Source organism: Trichechus manatus, unplaced genomic scaffold, assembly GCF_000243295.1.
Source record: "Trichechus manatus latirostris isolate Lorelei unplaced genomic scaffold, TriManLat1.0 scaffold00427, whole genome shotgun sequence".
In the NCBI taxonomy this organism is placed as follows: Eukaryota; Metazoa; Chordata; class Mammalia; order Sirenia; family Trichechidae; genus Trichechus; species Trichechus manatus.
Window position 1 is genome coordinate 50,094 of NW_004444363.1, and position 6,200 is coordinate 56,293.

Below are 6,200 nucleotides of genomic sequence, written 5' to 3' on the forward strand. Positions count from 1 at the left end.
TCCCTCCACCTCTGAAGTTCCCGAGCTGCGTGAGGTTGGGGCATGGGTGGGTGGGGAGACTCCTGGACCACTGCATGGGGATGTGCGCTGTTCTTCAAAGTTGGGCATTCTGCACGCACAGGAATCAGCAGGAGACCTTTATTTATTTTAACTCTGGAACCAACTCACTTTAGTGGGAGAAATGGTAAACTTGGAAGAGAAAAGAGATGGGAACGTGCTGTAACCACAGCATGCTTGTGCGCACCTGGGACCATGGAAGTTATCCGGTGCTAAGGCTCAGTTATCCTTGTCACTGTCGCCCAGGGTGAACTTGTCAAAGAGGTACTCGGCCAGGCCACCGTCCGGGGCCCCCAGCTTGCGCAGGTTGGTCATGTGGTCACGCAGCTCCTTGATGACCCTCACCTGCTCGTGCAGAAAGTGACTCTCCAGGAAGACCCACAGCTGCGCATCGCCTTTGTCTGTGGCCAGCTGGTGCAGGTCCAGGAAGCTCTGGTTGACGCTCTGCTCCAAGGTGGAAGGCGCGCTCCATGGCATTGAGCCCGCTGCCCCAGTCGTCCAGGTCGGGCCTCATGTCGCAGAGCTGGATGCGGCCCCCTCCCTGGTTCTGCAGCTTCAGCCGAGTCTCCGCGTGCCCGCGCTTCTCGCCCGACTAGCACAGGAAGTAGGCGGGGAAGTTCTTCAGGGCCACGTCGTCACAGTCAAAGTGGTAGGCCATGGAGAGGTACACGTAGGACACGTGGAGCTCCAGGTTGAGCTGCCGGTTGATGGCGGCCTCGCACTCCTGGTGGTACTTCTGACGCACCTGCAAAGATGGTGCGGTGGCCATGGCGGGTGGCGGGGGCCACGTGGCGACCACGCGGGAGCAGGTGGAGCTCGGCTGGCGCGGTGGGGACCACAAGGCACCCCCAAGGTGGGTGAGGACGGAGGGCGTCTCTGGGCGGCTATCAGGGTGGGATCTGGATCCAGATGCCCAGACTCAGACCAGGATGGCAGAGTTGGGACACGGATGACGGGGTCCTTTATAAAGGGGACATTGAGACCGCGATGATGGGTACGTTATAAGGGGGTATTGGGACCCGGATGATGGATCCTTTATAAGGAGGGATTGGGACCCGGATGAGGGGCCGGTTATAAGCCAGGGGTGGGGGGGGGGACGGGGGATTGGGACTTGGATGGCGGGTCCATCGGTGGGGCAGGCTCAGAAGGGCCAGCGGAGAAAGGCTGTGCGAGTGCCGCGTTCCGTGGATCCTGGTTGAGGCAGGAAGCCTGGGCCTCTCTGCTCTAAGTGTCCGGGCTATAATATTTTATAATTTATTTAGGAGTATAGGAGCAACTATTTTGAGTTAACCCTCTGGGCATTCTGTAAAGCACCTTATTTGCATATTGTTCTAATGTGATTGTTTCAATAAACGTATTGCTTGTTGTGATATCATGTTTTTAATATTACAGAGCCTTAATTGAATGACAGCTTTCCTCAGTGGCTTCAACGTCGATACTAACGACACTTTTGCTAGCTTTCTCATGGAGTCCTAGACCTATGAATTCCAGTGACCTCCACTTTTTTCCTTCCATTCATGATCAAGTTCACACTCCTGTGACAGCACAGTACCACCTCCAAAATCTCAGTGAATGTTTCCACCTCCCCATCTTTCACTCTTCCTGAACTTGTTTTTCATTCCCTTGATTCTCACTTGTGTCTTTATATTTCAACACAATCCTATAAATACCATCTTTCTGTCCTGTCTGGACCCCAAAATGAACAATTTCAATGATGTATTCACTGATATCCTAGATGCGCTCATCTCTACACCGAGGTTGTCAATTTACTCCTCTTAGGTAAAAACAGCCTTTTGTTTTCTTGGACGGTAAACAGACGGTTAAGATGCATAAAAGGGCATAGTTGATTGCAGCAAGGAAATTAATGGGTGGTGCAACCTGATGGCATGTGCTTTAAAGGAACCATGGTATTTTGTGAAAAGGGAGAACAAATGCTCTAGAGATGGCAATGGGGAGCAAGGGAGGCACCAACATCATTTTTATGCTCAGTCATGCACTGAAAGTGGGAGGAAAAGAAAAATCACCCTGACTTGGAGATGCTGGAGGAACGTCAGTGTTTTTAGGCAGCAACGGCTTTCAATTAGGGCAAAGAGGTGATGGGAACATCCTGAGATATTGAAGATAGAGGAGATTTGGCTGAAAATAAACTGTGTTCCAGGCGAGGGTAGTAGGGAGGGTGGAAGGGTATAGGAAGCCAGGAAGGGGTTGGAGCTTGGATCAGATTAGAAAATGTGCCTAACCACTTGGGGATCAGAGTCCAGGAGGTAAGAGATGACCTGGGAGGTTTGAGGACCTGGTGGTGACAGGAGGATTGGTCCTGATGAGCTTGTAGGGAGGAGAGCTTAGTAAGTTCTAATTATCTCCTAAGGCTGTTTGTGATGATGAGAAATTCAACAAATATTTGCAGAATTTATACTAACATGTATAATCTGTTAAAAAAAAAAAAGACAAGAGAATCCGTTTTTGCCCTTATATTGCTTACGGTTGAGACGAGGGGAAAACAACACGACATTGAAATAGAAGGTTCTATGAGTGCTCACCAATATCTGTGTTCTTGTCACGTTTTTTGACATGCTGCTAGATTATATTTCCCAGCTCTGCTGACATCTAGGTGTTGCCATGTGACTGCTTACAGTCAAAGGAATACAGGTGGAAGTGAAGTGCACCTCTTCTAGAAATGTCTCATAAAATTTCTTATGTTTTCCTCCACACTTTCTCTCCTCATCCACTATTGGCAAGATGCAGAGGATCCAGGGGAGGACTCTTATTCCCCTGAAGATGGAAGAAGCCTGGATCCCTCAATGACTGTGAGGAGCAGAGCCTTCCATAGACTCACATGGACTATAATTTGAGCAGGAAATGAACTTTTATTGTGCTAAGCCATGTGCATATTGACATTATTATATCATTTGGTTTACCCTGACTAATTTTTATTATGATCAAATGTGGATAAAGGGTGAACAAAACCCTTTTCTTCTATATGGGAAATTGATGGACCTGGGGTTAACATTCTGGCTCTGCTTCCCAGGAAACCTGACAAAAGTGCAATATCAGCATCCTTCGTTACAAGGCATCTTTACTTATCATTAAAACTTACTCTTGACTGGAAAATTACCAGGACCAGGAGGACCATAAATCAACAGTGTGACTCTTGAGTGTGGTGACTTTTGTAACTGGGTATGTTCATTGCAGTGCAGGGATGTGTGTGTGTGTGTGTGTGTGTGTGTGTGTGTGTGTGTAGGTAGGTAAGTTTAATGAGCCTGGAGAATTAACAAGAGTGTGAATTTGACCAGATTTTTATTTTAGAAAACTATAGTCAAGGAGAAAAGCGACTAGTCTGAAAGCTCTTGTAGAAATACAATGAGATACAGTGGTGACATAAGCTTAAGTTTAAGGTGACGGCTTTGGAGAGAAAATCTAGGCCTTGACTTACAAAAATACATAGAACATTCCCGTTTCTTCGGGCACACGATGCTCACAGACACATTTCACCAAAAATAGAGCATTTGCACATAAATATATATATTCTTAGTAGGATAAAATATACTTCCACTTACAGGGGGATTCTTTTGTTACTGGAAACAGAAGTGCACCTCAGATCTGCACTACTAATCTTTCTAGCTACAAATGTCTCAGTCCCAGAGAACTTTAGCTATTATTTTGAAAATGTAAAGAAGTTGTTTGATTTCTTATTTTAAATTTATGAGTGTACTTAAAATTGCTATTCACGAAATGCGAAGATTAATTGCATTTGAATAGATATGTGAGGATATTGGAAGTTGCTGTATATCTTTGCTTACAAAGATTTATTTTGTTCACTAGATTTTCCAGGGACTTCAAGCTCCCTGCTATTCTGAACCTCTGTTACATGATATGGAAACACTCCTTCCTGATTAATTTTTGTGAATATGGTGAACATTTTAAAATATGTTCATTTGGGAAGTAAGATAAAACAGAATAACTCAAGTTTCTATAATTTTGATAAATAGTTTCCAATCCACTCTTGGGGATTTGATGGAATCCTAAAAGCAGAGATACCAATTTCATTATTAAATGGGGCTAACATTATTTTGGCTATAGATTTCAACTTTTGGTTAACAAAATAATTGTCATAATTACTTTGTTAAAATGTTAACGTAAGTTGGAACTACACAAATCTTATTTCAGTCCACACAGTATTTTAAGATTCATCCCATGTTGTAGCTGACATCACTAGCTCATTCTTTTTTAAAAAGAGTAATTCTGCTTTTATTTATAGTTTTATTAATTTTTACAAATAATTGATATAACTATGTGACAGTCACAATGCTACAAAAACATGGGAATATATGTGAATACTGGAATCATAGTTTATAAAACGTTGATGAACCTGAAGCTGAATGCCATTGAGAAATGCTTATAAGCATTAGGTGTTAACTTTACAGACATCCACAGTAGAGCACACAGCATAAATTCTGTTTAAAATGAGAGAGAAATAGCCAAGTATGCAGTAAATAAAAAACTATCTAATCCTCTTCTGAAGACACCCCGATTGAGCTATTTCTTGTTGATAGTATTGTAGGAGTCTTAACAGTATCATATCTCCATCCCTTCCTGATAAACATCCTTTCGATTAAACTCGGCATTGTGTAGCCCTTGTTTAGAATGAAATCTTTAAAGGCGATCGTTCCGTAAAGCTCTGCAAGAATGTCATATTCCTTTCTATCCTTTCTAAAATAGGCATTTTCAACTATAAATTCAGCATTGGGGTCAAGCAGAGGTTCATCTTCTCTTAGCCTTTTCCACAACTTGGGGTGCAGATACCATGCTCCATACCGCATCTTTACGTGCTTCTTTTGAGGAGTAGTCTCTAGTTCATAGAGTTTCTTCACCAAGTCTGGTTCTGGTAAGGAGAATTTTGGTTGTGCCTGTTTACTTAGCCCCTCAGTGTACTTTAATTCCGGAGGAACCAGGATTACATTCTTTATTCGGGGTGAACCAAGCTTTAGTTTGAAATCAGAACAAAGGTCAAACTTTTTCTGCACGAACTCTTCATCAACGTCGGTACATCCAAAGGAAGCAACCCATTCGCAGAAGTCAGCAACTCCTTTGGATACGCTTTCTTGAATAGGAGGGATTTCGGGCAAATCCTCTATGCCTGCCTTCATTTCTTCAAGCCAATCGTCTGGATTTGGCACAGGAGTCAGTTTGGGAAGGCTCAGGCAGACTTTTGTAGAACGATTTTTTAAGGGCTCTGTAGGTTGCTTCGTTCTTTTCCTGCCATCCTGACAGTAAGCCCAGGTGTCCTCCAGCTTCTTGTCAGGGTCTAGCACTTCTAGCACCTTTTGTAAGAGCTCTACAGGCATTTTATCTTCCAGATTCGGGTAGAAGGCCAAGGGATGAGGCCTCAGATGGGCTTCTGTGTTCTCCACGAAGGCCTTCCTTGCTAGCTGGGCTGGCGAGAGCTTGGAAAACAGGGCTGATTCCTTGGACAGCTTCTTCCGACAACTTTTTGGGGCAGGTCTGGGAGTTGTGCGATAAATCACGGGGAGACAGCTCTCCTTAGGGCCCCGAGTGATCATCTGTCCACAAGGTGGGCAACCTTTCCTGAAGTCGTCCAGCCCCTCTCTCACGAACACCCAACTCCGGCCCCTCAGGGAGGTGGGGAACGTCGGCCTATCCTTGGACTTTGCAAAGTACTTGGAAGGCAGTCTGTCTTTGTACCAGGGTTTGCAGTTCATGCCCAGAGGCATGGGTTCCAGCGCTACGGGATGGGACCGCCGTCTCTGATAGGCCATGGTGGCCCCAGTTCCCTGCAGTCTAGCTTCAGGAGCTTGTTGTCCTGAGCTCGCTCTGGTTGCTAGGAGACCGTGTGGCCGCGCGCCCAACCGGGATTCTCCCAGGCTCTGGCACCGCAGGCGCAGCGTATGCAGCACGATTCTCCCGTGACTGCCCTTAGCCCCTGCGCAGGCCCCACCCGCAGCTCTTTCCTTTTTATTGTAGTGTCCATTATATGGATATATCATCTGGTTATCCATTCACCTTTTGATGGACATTTGGGTTGTTTCCAGTTTGTGACTATTACAAATAAAGCTGCTGTAAAAATTTGGGTGCAAGTCTGTGCAGACAGGCTTTCGTTTTTCTTGGGTAAACAACTGTCAAAT

At 45.2% G+C, this 6,200-nt stretch overlaps 2 pseudogenes; both read right to left on the bottom strand.

Annotated features, from left to right (window-relative positions):
- Positions 1 to 276: 276 nt before the first annotated feature.
- On the bottom strand, positions 277 to 826 carry LOC101359528 (ferritin heavy chain pseudogene; annotated as a pseudogene).
- Positions 827 to 4,562: 3,736 nt separating this feature from the next.
- On the bottom strand, positions 4,563 to 5,777 carry LOC101360040 (protein FAM47E pseudogene; annotated as a pseudogene).
- Between the last annotated feature and the right edge of the window lie 423 nt (positions 5,778 to 6,200).